Source organism: Mesocricetus auratus, unplaced genomic scaffold (genome assembly GCF_017639785.1).
Source record: "Mesocricetus auratus isolate SY011 unplaced genomic scaffold, BCM_Maur_2.0 Super-Scaffold_100019, whole genome shotgun sequence".
Lineage (NCBI taxonomy): Eukaryota > Metazoa > Chordata > Mammalia > Rodentia > Cricetidae > Mesocricetus > Mesocricetus auratus.
This window is the reverse complement of record NW_024429200.1, coordinates 1528107-1549601: the sequence shown is the minus strand read 5'-3', so window position 1 is coordinate 1549601 and position 21495 is coordinate 1528107. Positions and strand designations below refer to the sequence as shown.

Genomic DNA, 21495 nt, shown 5'->3' with positions numbered 1-21495 from the left:
GTACATCGCAGCGGAGGTGAACTTGAAGGGATGGTTGATCTATTGGTCCTGGTAGCTAATCTCTAATAAAGCCTGGCTGAAGTCACCACATCAAAGGAGCCACGGAGACAACAGACTAGTGAAGTCAGGAGAACCCACACTTCAAAGGGAGCTCCTCTCTCCGAGGTTGTTACCGGCATCCCTTTCAAGGAGAGTAAACAGTGCAGCCAGGGAAGGCTCAGCAAGCTACAGACACATCAAACCTGCATACACCCAAGACCTAAAATATCTCTCCAGAGAAACTTCGATCCCTACGGCCTTCTTAATGTCTGCTTCTCATGGCCAAGCAGCAGAGAAGTCCCTGGAATGGAACGAGGGTGGTGGGTCAGGCCGATAGTCCCAGCATTTGGGAGGCTGAGACAGGAGGATTACCACGAGTTCCAGGCCATCCTGGGCTCCACATCAAGCCAGCCCATGGAGTACATAGCAAGACCCTGCTTTAAAGAGCACCTATCATTGAGCAGGGGATCCTGGCCTGCAAACACATTTCGTGGGCAGCCTCTTCTTCCTGGACTTCAACCCTTCAGCCTACACACGTCGGTTGTTTGAAAACCACAACCAGAAATGAACATTTCTCCACATTTTGGCTGGAGGAGGGATGGTGGAGAGCACCGAGAGGTCTAGAAGGGCGATCTGCTTTTTTTCTGAGCAGGTGCTCTGGAGCCCAGCCTCTGAATTACCCACGCCGTGCCCTTGGTGTTGCCGGTGGTGGACTCACAAATTAAAAACAAGCCGTCTCCACCTATTGAAGGCTCAGTGTTTAGCGAGAGGGGCGCAAACAGACTTGGGGAAGAGGAGGGTCCTGGCGCCTCTCTAATAACCCAGGAAGCAGCATCAGAGTGGACAGACCCCACTGTCGGCGCATCCCTCTCCCAGACCCCTGAGCATCTCCCCCGGACCTTCTGCGCGTTCACACCTCTCTGCGCACCCCCACCCCGCGCGTTCACACTCCAGGCCTCCTAGCAGCCCAGCCATCGGCCCGCGGACACACACACACACACACACACACACACACACACACACACACACACACACACACACAATCGTGCGCGTGCCCCGCACCCCCACTGGGAGCAGGGAAACGTGCGGCACGTGAGCTGCGCGGTGATTGGCAGCTGCGGACCTGCAGCTCCGCGCCCCCACCCGGCTTGAAGTCCTGCTGGGTAAGGGGGCGTCCTGAGCAGCCGCTGGTCCACCCAGCCAGGCTTTCTCTGTCCCGAACCTAGGAACAATGACATCTTGATGGGGTGGAGGGAGGCGGGAACTGGGCCAGTGCTCCCGAGTTCCGGAACCGCCTGTGCTTGCTTTATGGGACGTGAGTACTCGTCTTGAGGGGTGGAAATACTTTCTATAAGTGCTGAAAACGTGCTTTCCACAGTTTCGCCTGGAGCCCAGGGTAATTTAACTTCAGCATCTTGACTGACAGAGCCAGGAATACCCTCCGGAGCCCGGACCTTTCGATGAGCTAATGACAAAGGCGCAGCTCCTGGTCGCGGCTAGGGAGAGAGGACCAGAAGGATGCCCGTGAAAGGACCGCGTTGACTCGGCAGGGAAGGCGATGTGACAGAGGTGGCAGAGACCTTGGCTAACGCGTGGCTGCAACCCCTAAGGAGTACCGAGGAAGGAGCTGCCTCTGGTGGGCTGCCCCAGAGCGTGAGGGCCCTGCGATCCTCGGACAAGCAGTGGTAGCTCCTGGGATGCAGCGTAGTAGAAACCTGTCCCTTTGTAAGGGACAGACCTCAGAAACCTGCAGACCGGCTGAGAGCCTTCCCTGGAGACTTTTTTTTTTTCCAGAAGCCGGGGATAGGTGTGTGTGACATCCCGGCATGTCCCTGGAGTCTGATTTGGATCAGAGCGCCGGCCTCTGACCTCTGCCACACAGCTGCTAGTGGAGGAAAGGGAAGGAGGCCAGGCCGGCCGTGTCCCCTGCCACTTTTCCCTGCTCTGCTGCAGATGTTTACCGCCTTATTGTTTCCAGTTGCTGTCCACTGAATTATTTTACGCAGCCATCACTATAACCCACGGGGCAGTTATGAGTAGGCTTATGGGGGCTGTGATAAATCAGCCCACACCCAAAGTGCCACAGCTAGTTAGTGCTGGTTCGGGGCTGGAGTGCGGGTGTCCTGCCTGGAAACGTAGAGCAATTTACATCAAAGGAAGGGACGGCGCCCGGCTAGTATCCTCGGCCGTTCGATGAAGGAAGGAATGGGTTCTTTGCTCCCTCAGCCTAGCTCCTTCGAACTGTCTCCGGGAAACGGGAGCTGGTTCTGCTGTTCACCTGGTGGGAGGATGATTCCTGACCCAGTGCCGGGAGAAGACCAGAGAGGATGATGGCGGGTCACTTCTGAGCGTCCCTCCTAACATGTCTTCTCTCGCACTGGTCCTCTGTAGGTCTCCCCCTTGGCTACCATGGTTCCAGCTCTGAAGAAACAAAATTTCCCGCCCCTAACTGTTCCGTCGGGCTGTCACACCGGGGTTTCGTCAGTCAGGGACACTGCGTGTCTCTACCACAGTCTCGGGAGAAGCCTCTGAGCCTTTGCAAGGACTTTGACAAAGCAGATGATACTCACTAATTCTCAAGACTGTCACCCATGGGGCAGCGCACACGTCACCCTGTGCACCCGGAGTCTAGTGTGACATGTGCTGTTTCTCCAGTATAGGCACTTAGCGCTTACTGAGAGGGGATTACAGTCTGGAAGACTATTCATTAGATGATCCTGTCATGAAGACATCGCAGATGCAGAACACACATTAAAAGAGCTACAAACTTCCCGAGGTGGTACACTTGCTTTCCTTCTTGTGAGACAGTGTCTCACTACCCGGGGTAGTCTCAAACCAGGTTCAAGTGAACCTCCCACCTCAGCCTCTCTAGAAGGGGGGAGCGGGCTGCACCACAGGCGTGTGCCACAGATCCTAGCTTAGGCAACATCATCTTTCTTTGTTTGAGACAGGGCTTCTCTGTGTAGTCCTGGCTGTTCTGGAATTCCACGTGTAGACCAGGCTAGCCTCGAACTTGGAGTTCCTCCTGCCTCTGCCTGGAAAGTGGCGAGATTAAAGGCCACCATCTGGCATAGGCAGCATCATTATCTATCTCTTGTCGCCCAGGGCAGCCTGGGACTCATTAGTCCCACAGGCTGGCTGTGGGAACAACAGACTTTGGCCGGAGACCCACTTCCCCATCAGCCTGGGGGCAGGCAGCTGTAAGACAATGTTTACTAAAAACATGTTTACTGAAAACAATCTGGTGTCCATAAGAAATGTTTACCAGAGCAATAAGTTCCTGATAAGGCCTCACCCAAGGGAACGCCCTGACCTTGACCTTTTCCAAAGACTAACCGTCTCTTCCTGACCCACCGACCGCCCCCTCTGGGGTCAGAGCAGAACCAGCCAGGGGTAAGGAAGGGAGTGGAAGCTCTTCTTGAGGGAAGCCTTTCTTGGGAAGTTTTCTTGAACCTTCTTGGGGCCTTCTTAAAGTTTTCTTTGCACCACCTACTGGTCTCTGTGTCATCAATCCCAACACCCTCTGCACATTCTTGGATACAGACTGCACATGGAGGCAGATGGCCTTGAACTCCTGACCCCCCTGTCTTGTTTGTGTACTTTTTATCACTGTGATAAAATGCCATGACCAAAGCAACCTAAGGAAGAGTGTACTTTGGCCTGGGGTTTCAGGAGGACAGAGTACTTAATGATAGAGGAGCCATGGCAATTGGTGATTGGAATCCGGCAAGGCCATAAACTCTCAGAGTCCTCCCCCATGGACATACCTCCTCCAACATCTTCTCAGGCAAGGCCATAAACTCTCAGAGTCCTCCCCCATGGACATACCTCCTCCAACATCTTCTCAGGCAAGGCCATAAACTCTCAGAGTCCTCCCCCATGGACATACCTCCTCCAACATCTTCTCAGGGCTCCATGACCGCCACAAATAACACCCCCAGCTGAAGACCAAATGGTCGAATATCCGAACCTATGGGGGGCATTGTTCAATTAAATCACTGCATGCTCCCACCTCCTAAGTGCTGGGACTACAGCCTGCTCATCATTATATATTTGATCTGTCACTGCCCAAAATATCATTAGGTGGCACACAGCTGTGCCCTTGAAGTGACTTATAGCCTCGTTTGGGACCCACTGACACGGCATGACTTTTTTAAAATCGTTTTTTGGTTTTTGTTTTTGGAGACTGCGTTTTTCTGTGTAGCCCTGGCTGATCTGGAACTCATTCTGTAGACCAGGCTGGCCTTGAACTCACAGACATCCACCTGCCTCTACCTCCCAAGTGCTGGAGTAAAGGTGTGCGCTATCATGCTCTGCATGACTTCTATCTTTTGGTTTTTTTGGGTTTTTTTGTTTTGTTTTGTTTTTTTTCGAGACAGGGTTTCTCTGTGGCTTTGGAGGCTGTCCTGGAACTCGCTCTGTAGACCAGGCTGGCCTGGAACTCACAGAGATCCGCCTGCCTCTGCCTCCCGAGTGCTGGGATTAAAGGCGTGCCCACCACCGCCCGGCCATGACTTCTATCTTTAAGAGATGACATAACTAACTCAAAGTTAGAGATGGCAGCCTACTGGGCAGCTGAAGAACCTGTTACTCAAATGTTCCTTACACTTGAGAGTGTGTACCAATGTGTTTCACTCAAAAGAGAACTAAAGATAGCCACAGGAACTTCCTGTGTCGTGTTATCTAAGAGAGAACTGGGTGTGGGCTCTATTTCATAAAAACAAAACTAAGTGTGGGTGAGGGATGAGGCCTTTAATCCCTGTACTCAGCAGACGGAGGCGAGCAGGTCTGCAGGAGGCTAGCCTGGTCTACATACAAAACGAGTTCTAGGACAGCCAGGGCTAACCAGAGAAACCCCATCTCAATAAATAAATAAGTAAACGAATAAATAAATGAAAATTAAGTAATCAATACTCAAAATAGAAATATGAATACAATCAATGGCTTACAATTTACATAGTTGGGGTAAGAGGTGTAGCTCAGTGGTAATATGTGAGGCCCGGGGTTCCACCCTTAGCACTGGAAAGAGAAGATGGTTTTGAACAATTTATATTCCTACCAGCAAATGTTGCTGGCACCACTCCCATTGTCACTGTCGTCCCTTGCGTCCTAGATCCACGCTGTTTGCTGCAGTAGCTGCCAACCACAAGGCTATGGAGCTCTTGACACGTGGCCAGTGTAGCTATGCTGTGAGAGTCCCATGCTGGGCTCTAAAATCTCAGTAAGGAAAATGTGACACCACGTTCACAATTTTAATACTGACTATGTGTGAAGACAAGACTTTGGATCTGTTGCTTTAAACAAAATACATCATTAAAAGTCAACCTCGACTGTTGCTTCTTTTAATCTTGCCAGTAGAACATCTCAACCTCCTTACAAGGCTTCTGGACACCACTTACAGGTCTCCGTGAAGGAGGTGCGAGAATGTGGGGGCGGGGCTAACGTTCCTCCATATGTGTGCTTGCGGATTGTGCGCTCCACTGCTGCGTATAAATGAAAGATAATTAAAGATAAAAGAGAGAGAGAGAGAGAGAGAGGGCTGGAGACATGGCTCAGTGGTTAAGAGCACTGGCTGCTCTTCCAGAGGATCTGAATTTCATTCCCAGCAACCACTTATAACTGCCTATAATTCCAGTGCCGGGGGTTTTTAGGCATCTGGCTTCAGGCATCCTAGGGCACTGTACTCACAAATACATAACCCCCCACACGCACACATAACCATAATTTAAAATAATAAAAGCACACCAAAAAATGTTTTAAACCAAAAGGGGGGTCAGCGGTGTTGGCAAGATGGATGGGCAGGTAAAGGTACTTGCCGTCAAACTTGGCAACCCGAGTTTGGTTCCCAGGACTTGCCTAGCAGGAGGGAACCAAGTCTTTCAAGTTGTACGCCACTGTCCACACATGTCATGCTCCAAGCCCTCCCCCAATAAATAAAATATACAAACATAATTTGTTTTACGCATACACAAATCCAGGTCCCATGGTAGTATTTGTTTGTAGGGTAGCTGAAGCAGGCTAAAAAAAAGTCGGGCCCAGGCCATGGGGAGGGGCAATTACAAAGAACAAACATGTGATGGAGAGATGGGAAAGACAGAAAAACATCTCAGTGTGTTCACTGTGGAGAGATGGGAAAGACAGAAAAACTTCTCAGTGTGTTCACTGTGGAGAGATGGGAAAGACAGAAAAACTTCTCAATGCGCGCCCTGTGGAGAGATGGGAAGAGAAAAACTTCTCAGTGTGTGCACTGTGGAGAGATGGGAAGAGAAAAATTTCTCAGTGGGTGCCCTGTGGAGAGGGGCGGAATATGGTGGAGGTGACTGAGAGAGAGAGAGAGAGAGAGAGAGAGAGAGAGAGAGAGAGAGAGAGAGAGAGAGAGAGAGAGAGAGAGAGAGAGAGAGAGAGAGCCTCAGTCTGTCTCCATGCTTCCATTGCCCAGGAGGGATGATGTACAACATCCCGGAGCCTATGCAGACGCAGACTCAACCTCAGAACCTGCCGCCTGGCTGCGGGATCCCCTTGGCTCTGGGCAAGGGCAGAGGCCCAAGAGAAGGAAAGTTTCACTTTCTGGGTTGGACCTCCTCGAAGGATCACCGGTATCCCTGATGCCACTGGAGACCATGTTGGTGTCTGTGGTCCATGCTGCTGCCCCAGGCCACAATGAAGCCTGGAAGTATGCCGCCTGATGCCTTGGTGATGTTCTCTGACTTTGCTGCCTTGTGGGGGGGGCGGTGTGGGCATCCTGATGTGAGTGGCCTGTGTAGCCGCCTGAGGCCATGTATCAACCCGTGGCTAGTGCAGCCAAGGAGGGCCATGCATGGGATCAGCGGCCCGATACTCATACTTCATGTCTGCAGCCTGTGTTACCACCGTAGCCTGTGAGGATGTCTGTGATCCGGGCTGCTGCCTGAAGTCACGTTAATGTCTTAGGGCTCAGGAGAGCTGGCCCCACCCCTCAGCAGCACCAGCAATGGCATGGACATGGGAAAGCTGGTCCTGTCCCTTCCTGGCAGCTGCAGGGTGACCCCAAAGGTGGCATGGGTGCAGGAGAGCTGGCCCCACCCCTCCCTAGCCCACAGCATACTGAGGCAGGAGGTGGCCTAGTCATGGGACAGCTGGCCTGGACCCTCTCAGGCTCTCCCCAGTTGATGTAGGTGGAGAAAGGCTCATCCTTCCTTGGGGAGCTGGGCCACTAGGAATCTGACCATACTCCAGTGAGTATGCTTTTTTCTTTTTTCATTTTGCTTTTGATGTCACAGGGGAGGGGAGGCAAACATGAGGGACTGGGCGGTGAGGACCACTGGGGTGCGTGACAGGAAGGCTGGGATGTAGCTTAGTTGGTAGAGTGCTTGTCTAGCATGCAGGAAGCCACGGATTCTAAGTGGGCGCGTAACTTCTAATCCAACGCTCAGGAAGTGGCGATGGGAGGATCAATACAAAGTCATCCTTGGCTACATAGTAGTTCAAGGCCAGCCTGAGCTCCATAAAACCCAGAGTGAGAGGGGCAAGACAGGGAGAGGGGGTAAGGGGGGGAGAGGGAGACAGGGAGACTGAGGATGCAGGCGTGTGTCAAGACTTACTCCATCTGGACAGATACAGGCTGAAACGGAGAAACATCTGTTATTAAGGAGCCATAAGTATCACTAACCATAAGCTACAATCTTTCAAATACTCTGCTTAAAGTTGCGGTGGGCACTTATGTCAGGGGATATAAGGGAATGCATCTCAGTGGGTGGGCCGCTCATAGAACTCATTGCCCTAATACAAAGTCCTGGAGGCGTGGCTGTCGCCAGAACCCTAATGACTCAGTGAGGGACAAGGATTCTGGGGATATGGGATGTGTTCTTTGAAGCTGTGCTTTTGAAGGGGCAGGGCTTCTGTTCACATCGCTTCTTTATGGCCGGTCAGAAGGACAGGCGACCAGGCTGCCTCTAGGGCCAGAGCAGTCTGGAAGGCTGCCTTAGGGCAAGGATCATCTCATACTTGAAAGCTGGCCTTTCCCGGTGTGGTTCTCCTTAGACCAGCTACAATGTATTGCTGGGAATTTCAAACACTGAGCTTATGGAAATCTGACAAACATGTTCACCCACTGGGACCTCAAGGGACGCCACGGCAGCAGCCGGCAGTACTGATCTGGATTGTGTATTGTGTGTCTACTCATTTAATCCTTAAAGCAACCTCAAAGTTTGACACCATCGATGAGAAAACCAGGGCATGGAGAATAACCCTTTTTAGCTCCCATGAGTGATCTAAGAGTCACACATATCCATTTGTAGACTATAATTTGTCACTTCGCCCTTGGACTAGAACTGGAGTCTCCCTGCCCAACTGCCAGGGAACACCTCATCCCCTTCCTCTCCCCTCCGGGCCACATGTGATGGAATGAGGACAGTCACTGGGTAGGGGGGACAAGTCTGGCTGAATCCAGAGGTCTGACTTCTGACCTCCGCCCGGCCCAACACCGAGGGCTAGGCTGCTGTCATCTGATTCCCTGTCTGCAGGAGATGAGCTGCCAGGCACAGACTCTAGCAAAGAAAAGGAGTCTGGCTGGCCAGACACGTGGTTACAAAGGCTGGTTGCAGTGCCTCTGCGTCTGGGGGTTTGTCTCCAAGGAAACAGGTTTCACTGTCCTGTGCCTCAACGGTAATCGGTTTTCTCTCTAGACCCCTGGCTACTCTAGGATCTTATGAATGCTATAGAAGGAAGCTACATTTAAGGCTTGAAGGCACTAAGGAGACAGATGTTGGGTTTGGGGAAAAGATGAGCTCTAAGTAGATGAAGAGCCGGTGCACGAACCAGAATCTAAAGAGCCTTAAGAAACCTGGTGGGTGGGGCAAGGAGCCTGCTAACCCTGGGGCAACAAGTTAAACCTTCACCCAAGACCCCCTGTGGGGTCCAACAGGCAGCACCCTGAACCTTGCTAGCGTGTATATATACGAAGGCGCTGTCTGCTAAGCTGTGTCTGCTCAGAGTAGGGACCCCGATTCACACAGGTTCCCACATGCCCAGGAGGCCCTGAGACACACCCCATATCCTCGCTGTCTCTTCAGCTCTTCCACCATCTAGAGAGCGGATGGGATTCGGGGGAGCCAGAAACGCCTGGATTCATCTGCGGCTCTTCCACCGTATCCCCTGCTTTGGAGGCTGTCCTGGAACTGGCTCTGTAGATCAGGCTGGCCTGAACTCACAGAGATCGGCCTGCCTCTGCCTCCCCAGTGCTGGGACTCAAGGTGTGCGAGGCCACCGTAGCCTGACTCAGGCTGAATTCCGGGCCGGGCAAACAATTGAGGCTGGGGAATCCAGGATCCAGAGCCTCACCCCCTCACACACACCCACAAGCTGACAGGGCTCCAACCAGGAAGAGAAGGGAGAGCCAGCAGCCAGGACTGGCTTCAGCTTCCCGTCCCCAGAGCTGGAGAAGCACCAGGAGAGCCAAGTCCAACCACCCCAAGAGCAGGAAGTGGGAGATGAGGCCACACCGGGCCCCAACCACGTCCTTAACAGCTGCTCCCGGGAGGGAAGCCAACCCAGGTTGGGGTGTGGCGAGCCTGCCACCCCTCCAGGAACAAAGTTTCATTTAATCCTCATCTGGCCTTGTTTACAGAGAAGGAAATGGAAATACACGCTACGCAAGGATCAGTACCAAGTCAAGGTCACCCAGCTGGCTTGAATCCTGGCAGACCCTGTGGCCTCCCCAGGGGTTTCCCTTGAGGACAGATGGCAGCTCACAGCCAGTCCCTCTCCAGGAACTGCCCTGCCTGAATGGAGGTACCAAGGACAAAGTTGGTCCCTTTTGGGGGCAAATCCAGATTAGCTGTGCTGTCCTGAGAATGAGGAGCAGGTGCAGAGACCTAGCTTTCGCCTTAGTTTGGACCACAGTGACTGCCGTACTCGTGTGGAATGGAGAGCGGGTTTGTCGTTACTGCTGGTTGTGGTTTTTAATTTGTTTTTGGTTTGTTTCTTTACACAATTTCATACTGTAACCAGGCTAGGGTCAAATTCACATTAATCCTCTTGCATCAGCCTCCAGAGAACTGGGATTGAGCCACCACACTGCTAACGCAAAACTTTTACCACAACTGTATTTCTTTTCTTTTCTTTCTTTCTTTTTGTAAAACATGGGTCAGCAATGAGCTAGGCCTTTAATCCCAGTAGAGGCAGATGCATCTCTGTGAGCTCGAGGCCAGCCAAGATTCCATAGTGAAAGTAAAACTAATCAATTTAAAAAGTATATGTGTATGTATATATAAAATACTTCAAAAATTTGTGCGTCAAGACGGGCATTGGTGGTGCACGCCTTTAATCCCAGCACTCGGGAGGCAGAAGCAGGCGGATCTCTGTGAGTTCAAGACCAACCTGGTCTACCGAGCGAGTTCCAGGACAGTCTCCAAAACAATACAGAGGATCCCTGTCTTGAAAACAAAAAAATTGTGTGTCATCCTTGAGCAGGGACCATGCTAATATTCTCTGTATTATGCTAATTTCAGCGCATGTGTTGCCCAATCAAGCACCGCAACTTCTTTGCATTTCATCTTCCGGCTCGGTTCCGTGCCATCCTCCCCTTCCTCAGCTTTTACCAGCCGGCCCATTTCCACAGTCAGCTTTCCACACCCACATCTCTCTCCTCTGCTTGGCTTCTTGGGCATCTGTCTTTCCTAGGAGTTCCACAAGCCTCCACATCTACGCAATCCTGCCTGCGCTTCTAGTTAGCTACGACAGAACAGTCAAGACTCCAAAGGGGTCCAGAAGACCCCTAGGACTGGCATCAGCCGGTTTTCCCGCCATCCCTAAGCTGGTGGGGCAGAGAGGAGCCTCTGCTGTACCAAGTATCCTCCAGGGGAGTGGGGGCCAGTCGTTCTGGGAGAAATAAGCAAGAATGTATACATCAGTCCCTGCTGAAGACACCCTGAAGTTTAGGGTAGTGGGGCCTGGATTTCCCATTTCCTCTGCTTTAATTTCCTGTAGCTGGAGAGAGACTACTTGCAGCACATGGAGTTGATGCCTAGGTTTTGAGACAGGAAAGGCAAGGATGAGGAAGCCCTCACTCCATAGTTTGGCTAAAGCCTCTAATCAGTTGAGAATCAAGAATTCTAGCCCCGGGCTGGAGACATGGCTCAGAGGTTAAGAGCACCTCTTACAGAAGTCTTGAGTTCAATTCCCAGCAACCACATGGTGGCTCACATGGGATATGATTCCCTCTTCTGGTGTAAAGGTGTGTGCACAGATCAAGTACTCATAAGCACAAATAAATAAATAAATAAATAAATAAATATAAATCTTTAAAAAAATCCCAGCCCAAGGCTGGGAGTGGTGGTGCATGTCTTTAATCCCACCACTTGGGAGGCAGAAGCAAGTGGATTTCTGTGTTCGAGGCCAGCCTGGTCTATAGGGTGAGTTCGAAGACAGGAGAGTCAGGGCTACCCAAAGAAACCTTTTGTCTTGAAAAACCAAAACTAACTCAATAAACAAACAAACGAATAAAATGCAGCCCAGAGAAGGAGACATGGCTAAGCGGTCACCAGCTGCTCTTACAGACAGCACAGTCTTCATTCTCGGCACCATATGACAACTGACAACCGTCTGCTACTCTGGTTCCAGGGGATCCAGTGCCCTCTTCTGGCTTCTATGGGCATTGCATGCATATGGTACACATACACACTAGCAGGTACATACTCACACACATAAGATAAACCTTTAAAGATAATTCTCTCCCAGGAGTTGCAGTGGTTAGGAGGCTGCACTGCTCTTGCAGTTAAAATATCAATAAGCCTGGCTTAAAGCCTGCATGTATATGACCTCAGGTAGGGCCTTACTTAACCTCTCCTAGAATTTTTTTCTGGGAATCCCACATATAAAACATTTATATTACACTATATTATATTATACTCTATTATATATTATGCTGACCTGAGTTCCATCACCTAGACTGACACAGTGGAAGCAGAGAATCAACTCCTTCACATTGACCCCTGACCTCCTCAGGCCTGTGCAGAGATGCATGCACAAACATAAACACACAATCGGTCATTTAAAAAACACTATAAACTGGGCTGGAGAAATGGTTCAGAGGTTAAGAGCACTGACTGCTCTTCCAGAGGTCCTGAGCTCAATTCCCAGCAACCACATAGTGACTCACAACCATCCTTAATGAGATCTGGTGCCCTCTTCTGGCCAGCAGGCATACATGCAGGCAGAACACTGTATACATAATAAAATAAATCTTTTAAAAAAACACTATAAACTAATTCACAGTGATGAATCTAGTGTTTTTTGTAATCAAGTGTAATCCTGTCTGGCAAGCCTCTGGAACTGTCCTGTGTTCTCATTTCAATTTCTTAGCAAACTACGTAGATAACAACTTCAGAAACAACCAAAATTGTGGTTGTTGTTATTGTGAAGACGACTGTGTCTCTGCCCTTTGCCCTAAATGCCTTTCTTTCCATTAACTCCTTGTGGTGGTTTGAGTAGGAACGGCCCCCATAAACTTGTGTTTCAGGGCTGGGTCGATAGGGTGTGGCACTATTCTGAGGTGTGGCCTCGTTGGAGGAAGTGTGTCACTGTTGGGGAGTAGCTTTTGAGCCCAATTGGCACAGTGCCCTTCTGGGGCCGGGAGACCCAGAACTCTCAGCTCCTCCTCCATCACCATGGCTGTCCGCACGCCGCCATGCTTCTCTCCATGCTGATAATGGACTAAATCTCTGAAACTGTAAGCCAGCCCCAATTGAATGTTTTCCTTTATAAGAGCTGCTGTGCTCACTGGGTGGTGGTGGTGGCGGTGGCGGCAGGGGTGGTACCAGCACTCGGGAGGCAGAGGCAGGCAGATCTCTGTGAGTTGGAGGCCAGCCTGGTCTACATAGTGAGTTCTAGGACAGCCAGGACTGTTTCACAGAAAAACCCTGCCTCCTCCCCTCACCCCTCAACCCCCCCCCCCGCCCACAAAAAAAAAAAAAAAGAGTTGCCATGGTCATGGTGTCCTTCACAGCAACAGAAACCCTAAAGCACGCCTGTTCTTAAATCTGTTTAAGCCGGGCGGTGGTGGCGCACGCCTTTAATCCCAGCACTTGGGAGGCAGAGGCAGGTGGATCTCTGTGAGTTCGAGGCCAGCCTGGTCTACAAAGCGAGTTCCAGGACAGCCTCCAAAACAATACAGAGAAACCCTGTCTCGAAAAACCAAAAAAAAAAAATCTGTTTAAAATGTCTCATAAAGAGGCTATGGAGATGGTTCAGAGGTTAAGAGCACACGCTATTCTTGCAGCAAACTGGAGACCAATACCAACACACAATTCACAACGACCCAGGAGATGGCATGCCTCTGGCTCCTGAGGGCACCTGAATATGTGTGCACCTACCCACCCACCCATAAACACACAATTAAAATGGAAATAAATCTTATTTTGAAAAGTTGTCTTTTAATAAGCTCTGTAAGGTGTAGTGGCATGTGCCTTTAATCGCAGCATTCAGGAGTCAGAGGAACACAGGTCTCCGTGAGTTCCAGGGCAGACAGGGATACACAGTGAGACCCTGTCTCGAAAAAAACAAACAAACAAACAAATAAATACAAATAATGAAGCCCTAGCGATGGCTCAGCTGGTAGAGTACTTGCCTAGAATATACAAGGTCCTGGGTTTCAACTCTATACCTCATAAAACCAGACAGATGGCTTTGCATGTAACTCCAGCACTTGAGAGATAAAGGCAGGAGGATCAGAAAACTCAAAATTACCCTCTAATACATAGCAAGTTTGAGCTCAGCCTGGGCTACAGGAGACGCCGTTTCAAACAGAATAAACAAACTCCAACTCTGCTTCATGCTGGCTCTGCCTGAAATTCTTTCCCGCTGTGAAGCCAAGGTTTGGGCTTTCCCCTGGTAGAGGTCCGTAAAGGGGAGAGCTCTGGCGGCTGCAGCTGGCAGCTAGCGTCACATGGTGGACGGAATAAACATTACAAGCAGTAAGCCAGAGTGAGGGGTCTGTGGTCACTCTTTCTATCATTATTATTAGCATTATTTTATTTATTTATTTTTTTTTTAGAAATAGTCTCACTATGCAGCCCTTGGTTGGTGTCCTGGAACTCACTCTGTAGACCAGGCTGACCTCCAACTCACAGAGATGCACCTGCCTCTGCCTCCTGTGTGCTGGCATTAAGGGCGTGCACCTCCTGGGCGGGCTTTCTTTTTTGTTTTGAGACAGTCTTTTGTATCCCCACACTCACTATATTGCTGAGGACGGTCTTGAACTCCCGATCCTCCTGCTTCCACATTGAGAGTTAAAAGTTGAAAATGGAAGGAAGAACTGTCCCCTTGCTGATAAAGACACTTCCATACCCCGTAGCCCCCTCCTCTCCAAGGCTGTTTGCAGGTCTCATGGTTGAGCCTGCCGGCAGCTCTCAGACTCAGGGTAGTGTTCCACTTTTCCAGCTCTTTCTGTCTCCCTCCTCCAGTCAGCTGCGGCGTGACCCCAACCTTGCCTGTCCCTCTGCTTGTTTTCCTGGGCCCTTAGTAACTTGTGAGTTCCTTCCCATGTCCACTTTTAAGTTATTTCACCTAAGAACCTGCAAGGGGAACCTGGTTTTTCCTGGTGACAGATGTCTGTGCAAACAGCAGTCTTTGTCCACAGCTGGTAGAAAACACTTTTAAAACACAGTGTTCAAGCCGGGCGGTGGTGGCGCACGCCTTTAATCCCAGCACTCGGGAGGCAGAGGCAGGCGGATCTCTGTGAGTTCGAGACCAGCCTGGTCTACTGAGCGAGTTCCAGGACATGGTCCAAAAAAACAATACAGAGAAACCCTGTCTAGAAAAACCAAAATAAATAAATAAATAAATAAAAAACACAGTGTTCATTGGAGCAGAAGATGGTTGCAGGGTGGCTGCCTGGGACTTACACCCACATCAGGACCGAAGGGAAGAAAGGTCTGCTGGCCTGTCCCCGAAAAAGGGATCAGGTCACTATGGAGAGATGAGAACCAAGAAGCACAGGCTCCCTTCTGGCTCCGAGTAGTCCTGACCCAGGTTGAATACGACTCTTATCAGCTGCCACCCATTTCCCCGCCATCTCCTAGGCTGGGGCCTGGGATGCAGCTTCTGTTTGTTTTACCTTTCTCTTAATGTCACCCCCCCATCCCACCCGCCCTGTGGCTCCCCAGAAGTGAGCTCACCTCACCTCAGGGCTTCTTATTGACCCAGGGAGGGAGAAAAGGGGGACACAGAGAATTGGGGTCCTGGCATAAAGGCTAATTACTAAACGCAGCCTGAACCTTGCTGAGACCCTGAGTCAAAGTGGAGAAAGAAAAAAAGAGGGGGGATCGATGGTAAACATCTGTGCTAAGAAAAGCACCAGGGAACCAGTGTTGGGGTGAGCATGTGAAGAGAGATATGACTCTCCCCTTTGGGTCACGCCGAGGCTAATAACGCCGACCAGAAATCCCTGTTGGGAGCAGGCAGCTACTTACTGAGATAGCAGACACTCACTGCTGAGCCTGGAACACTTTCAGACCCGAGTGGCTTCTCTAGGAGAAGCATTCTAGGAAGGGGGCCCTCGAGCAAATGAGAAAGAGCAGAGGCAGGCAGATCTCTGTGAGTTCGAGGCCAGCCTGGTCTACAGAGCGAGTTCCAGGACAGCCTCCAAAGCCACAGAGAAACCCTGTCTCAAAAAAACAAAAACAAAAACAAAAAAACCCAAATAAATAAATAATCTTTAGAAGGTGGTTAAATGAATTTAACTAAGTCTCTTGACCTAAATTCAAGTTCACAAGATACAATGGCATAGAAGAACAAGTTAAATTGTACCCTGGGCTACAGGGTGATACCCGTCTCAAAACAAACAAACAAGAGGAAACTTTCACCTTAACCAAACTTTAATCCCCACGCTAAGCCCCTCTGAGACACCGTCTTGCTTTTAGCCTTGGCTGGCCTTGAGTTCTCTATGTAGACCAGGCTGGCCCCAAACCACAGAGATCTAGTGTCTCTGTCTCCTGAGTGCTGGGATTAACAATGTGTGTCTTCACGCCCAGCTAAACTCTCTTTTCAACAAAGTCTGGCTGGACTTTGGCCTTTATCTTGTTGGTGTGCTCATCCTAACATCAACAAAGGCTTTTGTGTGTCACCTTTCTACCCTTGATATCTGATTGAGTTGGTAGATATCAGTGTTATATCACTGATACGTATCACCACCATTGATAACTAAACCCTTAACATATCAGCAGGAACTCTGTCTGACCAGTTTAGCAAGAATGGGCTGATCCCTGGTGTTTCCTGTCACTAATTGTCCATCTGTCGTCCACTTTACTCTGCCCTTGGGCTATGAATCCCTTCCTTTTGCAGACTGAATTCCCTCCATGTTTAAATGGTGCTATTGCTGTAAACGGAAGAGTCTTCCTGTGCAATAGTAACTTTTTTTCTCTAATACTTAGACATTTTCTTTTTTTTCTTTTTTTTTTTTTTGGTTTTTTTGAGACAGGGTTTCTCTGTAACTTTGGAGGCTGGCCTCGAACTCACAGAGATCCGCCTGCCTCTGCCTCCCGAGTGCTGGGATTAAAGGCGTGTGCCACCAACGCCCGGCTCATGAATGAAGTTTTAGTCAGCCACTATAGTGCACTCTGTAATTCTGACACTTTGGAGGCTTAGGCAGGAGAATCCCAAATTTGGGGCTAGTCTGGGTTATAAAGAGTGTCAAAAGCTAGAGGGAGGGGGTGTTTACTTTGAATAGTGGGTTAGTTGGCTGAACACATTGGTGCACATTAACCCCAGCATTTGGGAGGCAGAGACAGGCAAGTCACTGTGAGTTCAAGGACAGCCTGGTCTACATAGTGAGTTCCAGGCTAACCAAGACTACATAATGAGAACCCATCTCAATTTAGAAAAAATAAGTATTTAAAAATAGTAGGTTAGTTTGAAATAAATTAAATGAAATCAGAAAGGGTTTATAGTCAAGGGCAGGATGAAGAGGTCCTAACAGGATGAAATTCCTAACAGAAGACATCAAATGGATGGAAGACACTTTCATGGGGGACTGAGGGGATGGCTCAGCAGGTAAAGGGGCCTGCTCTAGTCTGAAGAGTTCAAACCCCAGGATCTGCTTGGCAGAAAGAAAGAACCAGTTCCTACAAATTGTCCTCTGATCTCCACAACACACCAAGGACCATGGGCACCATCCCCATGAACACACAACCAATAGTGTAACTTTTTTTTTTGGAGACAGGGTTTCTGTGTAGCTTTGGAGGCTGTCCTGGAACTCACTTTGTAGACCAGGCTGGCCTCGAACTCACAGAGATCGGCCTGCCTCTGCCTCCTGAGTGCTGGGATTAAAGATGTGCACTGTGGGGACAACAGACCTTGGGCAGAGACCCACTTCCCCATCAGCCTGGGACCAGGCAGCTGGAAGACAATGTTTACTAAAAACATGTTTACTTAAAAACAATACAATGCCCGGGGCAATAAGTTCCTGAAAAGGGCTGGCCCACGGGAACCTCCCTGTCCTCGACCTTTTCCAAAGACTAACCGCCTCTTCAGACCCACCCACCTCCACCTCTGGTGTCAGGGTATATAATAACCAGCCAGAGTAGGAATAAAGGAGAGCCTTCTTGAGGAGCCTTCGGGTCTCTGTGTTGTCAATCCCGACACCCTCGCCACATTCTCAGACACAGGCTGCACAGAGGGCCCGGCAGAGCACCACCAATGCCCAGCCCTGTGCATCATCTTTTTTTTTTTACCTTTTTTTTAAAGATTTATTTATTTTTATTATGTATGCAGACAGGGCAGACGAGGGCATCAGATCTCATTACAGATGGTTGTGAGCCACCATGTGGTTGCTGGGAATTGAACTCAGGACCTCTGGAAGAACATCCAGTGCTCTTAACTGCTGAGCCATCTCTCCAGCCCCCTGTGCATCTTCTTATCCATCCCTGGAAACTGAGGATGAGGTCCTCTGCATCTTTTTTTTTTTTTTCCAGACAGGGTTTCTCTGTGGCTTTGGAGGCTGTCCTGGAACTAGCTCTTGTAGACCAGGCTGGCCTCGAACTCACAGAGATCCGCCTGCCTCTGCCTCCCGAGTGCTGGGATTAAAGGCGTGAGCCACCAACGCCCGGCTTCATCTTCTTTTTTTTTTGTTTTGTTTTGTTTTTGGTTTTTCGAGACAGGGTTTCTCTGTGGCTTTGGAGGCTGTCCTGGAACTCGCTTGGTAGTCCAGGCTGGTCTCGAACTCACAGAGATCCACCTGCCTCTGCCTCCCGAGTGCTGAGATTATAGGCGTGCACCACCAACGCCCGGCCCTGTGCATCTTATCCATCCATGGAAACTGAGGACGAGGTCCTCTGCATCTTCTTATCCATCCATAGAAACTGAGGACGAGGTCCTCTGCATCTTCTTATCCATCCATGGAAACTGAGGACGAGGTCCTGTGCATCTTCTTATCCATCCCTGGAAACTGAGGATGAGGTCCTTTGCATCTTTGCTGAACCAGTCGGCAGCACTTACAGTGTCACTGCTTCTCTGCTGAATCTGCATCTCCTATCTGATACAAACTGTTTGTTTTTCCAGGACATAAATATCGCCCCTTCTCCTGTTTGGCTATCAGTGTACATGTTGCTGATAATTCCATCATATCTAAGCCCAGCAGGCCATCTAGACACCATTTTTCTCTCTCTTGAAGGTATCCTCTAGTCTCCCAGTCCATACTCTTTTGTCTTCCTGCTTCCTACATTTTGATTTAGTTACTCCTTCATTCACAGGAAATATATCATACAGTAGTCACCAGAAAAAGACTGCCTGTGAGTCGGAAGTTTGAAACCTCAGATTTGTCTGATAAAAAGTTCTTAGTTGACTTTCACACTTGCGTGTGCTTTGGCTGTATGCCAATCAAAGACCACCCTGTACAAGAACTCTGCCCAGTATGGTGGTACACACCTGAGACCCCATTTGGGAGGCAGCTATCCCCTGCTACGTAGCAGTTGAGACCAGCCTGGTCTACACAAGATCTCACCTTGGGAGAGCGGCTGGGAAAACGGTTCAGCAGTTAAGAATACTTACTGCACTTCCACAAGACCAAGTTTTAGTTCCCAGAACCCAAGTTGGAGGCTCATAGTCACCTGTACCCCAGTTCCGGGGATCCAATGCCCTTTTCTAGTCTCTGTGGGCGCCCATGTGAACGTGGGGTACATACACACACTCAAGTACACACACTCATACACATAAAATAGCTGGTGCATGCATTCAACGCCAGCTCTCAGAGGCAGAGTTCCATGGATCTCTGTGAGTTTGTGGCACACCTGACCTACATTACAAATTCCAGGCTAGTCAGGGCTATATAGTGTTAAAAAAAAATTTGTCTCCATGCCTTTAATCCCAGCACTCTGGAGGCAGAGGCAGGTGGATCTCTGTGAGTTCGAGGCAAGCCTGGTCTACAGATCGAGTTCCAGGACAGCCTCCTAGACAATACAGAGAAACCCTGTCTCGAAAAAAAAAAAAACTGTCTCTCTCACATAAACACAAAGAACTCTGAAATTATTCATTCAGGGGTGGGGTAGGGTGGGTATGCATGTATGCCATGTAGCATGTGTGCCATGTAGCATGTTTGCCATGAAGTATGTGTGTCATGTAGCATGTGTGCTATGTAGCATGTGTGGAAGTCAGAAGACACCTTCCACGTGTGGGTCCTAGGGACTGAACTCAGCCTTGGTGGCAAGGGCCTTCACCCTCTGAGCCATCTCACCAGTCCCAAAACATCAGTCTGGCATTATATTATAGCTCCCAGTGCTATAGTTAAAATAGTCATCCCGATTCCTGCTCCTCTGCCTGCCCATTAGTCATCACTATTCGGAAATTTCACAATTCTGTGCCTTAGGACACTTAAGCCCTTTCAATCTAAAAATACACAGTCTTCCTTAAAAACACAAAACATCTTGGGTTATTATTCTCTGCTTCATTCTCCCACCCCACCCCCACCTCTCTCCAGAACAGTGTCTCACTATGTAGCCCAGGCTGGAAACCAACTCAAGTGGTCTGGCTGCTTCAGCCTCCTGGGTGTTGAGATTACTGGTCTGAGTTGCCACACCTGTATTCTATTGTCTTTTAATCGTGTGTGTGTGTGTGTGTGTGTGTGTGTGTGTGTGTGTGTGCATTGCATGTGAGTACATGCACACGCACACGCCACACCCATGGAGGCCTGAAGTTATAGGTGGTTGTGTGGGTGCTGAGAACTGAACTCAGGTCTTCTGCAAGAGCAGTGTTTATAACAGCTCAGCTGTCTCTCTAGCTCCTCCTATTCTCTCTTAGTATAACTATTTGCTCAACTGCCAAACCCCTAAATTTACCCTTGAGTTGCAGATCATCTTTCTTTGATTAGTGTTTTGTGTGGGTTTTGCATAATGCCCGAGTCTTACAGATCCCACTCTCCTTCTGGACTGCTTGTCTCAGTTGAGGACTGCTGCCTTGCTTATGGGCGCACCCGTCCATAAAGAGCCCAACTGAGCAACCCGGGATTACAACTAACCAACCCAGGGATAACAGCTGACCAACCCAGGGATAAACAACTGACCAACCCGGGGATAAGCACCCATGGCCACTTGGGATCCATTGGTGGCCACCACTTTGTATCCATGCCTCCTCCATCTCACCCTATGACCTCCTCCTCCATCACACCCTATGACCTACTCCATCACACCCTATGACCTCCTCCATCTCACCCTATGACCTACTCCATCACACCCTATGACCTCCTCCTCCATCACACCCTATGACCTCCTCCTCCATCACACCCTATGACCTCCTCCTCCATCTCACCCTATGACCTCCTCCTCCATCTCACCCTATGACCTCCTCCTCCATCTCACCCTATGACCTCCTCCATCTCACCCTATGACCTCCTCCTCCATCTCACCCTATGACCTCCTCCTCCATCACACCCTATGACCTCCTCCTCCATGTCACCCTATGACCTCCTCCTCCATCTCACCCTATGACCTCCTCCTCCATCACACCCTATGACCTCCTCCTCCATGTCACCCTATGACCTCCTCCTCCATCACACCCTATGACCTCCTCCTCCATCACACCCTATGACCTCCTCCTCCATCTCACCCTATGACCTCCTCCTCCATGTCACCCTATGACCTCCTCCTCCATCTCACCCTATGACCTCCTCCTCCATCACACCCTATGACCTCCTCCTCCATGTCACCCTATGACCTCCTCCTCCATCTCACCCTATGACCTCCTCCTCCATCTCACCCTATGACCTACTCCATCTCACCCTATGACCTCCTCCATCACACACTATGACCTACTCCATCTCACCCTATGACCTCCTCCATCTCACCCTATGACCTACTCCATCACACCCTATGACCTCCTCCTCCATGTCACCCCATGACCTCCTCCTCCATGTCACCCTATGACCTCCTCCTCCATCTCACCCTATGACCTCCTCCTCCATCACACCCTATGACCTCCTCCTCCATCTCACCC

General features: G+C 49.9%; 1 long non-coding RNA gene and 1 pseudogene across 1 annotated transcript; one reads left to right on the top strand and one right to left on the bottom strand.

Annotated features, from left to right (window-relative positions):
* The first annotated feature begins 1101 nt into the window (after window positions 1–1101).
* LOC121133041 lies at window positions 1102–2810 on the top strand. Its single transcript, XR_005869782.1, has 2 exons — window positions 1102–1675; window positions 2431–2810. It is a non-coding gene; the product is annotated as an uncharacterized LOC121133041 (long non-coding RNA).
* A 7645-nt stretch (window positions 2811–10455) lies between these two features.
* On the bottom strand, window positions 10456–10550 carry LOC121133077 (annotated as a pseudogene).
* Window positions 10551–21495: the final 10945 nt, after the last annotated feature.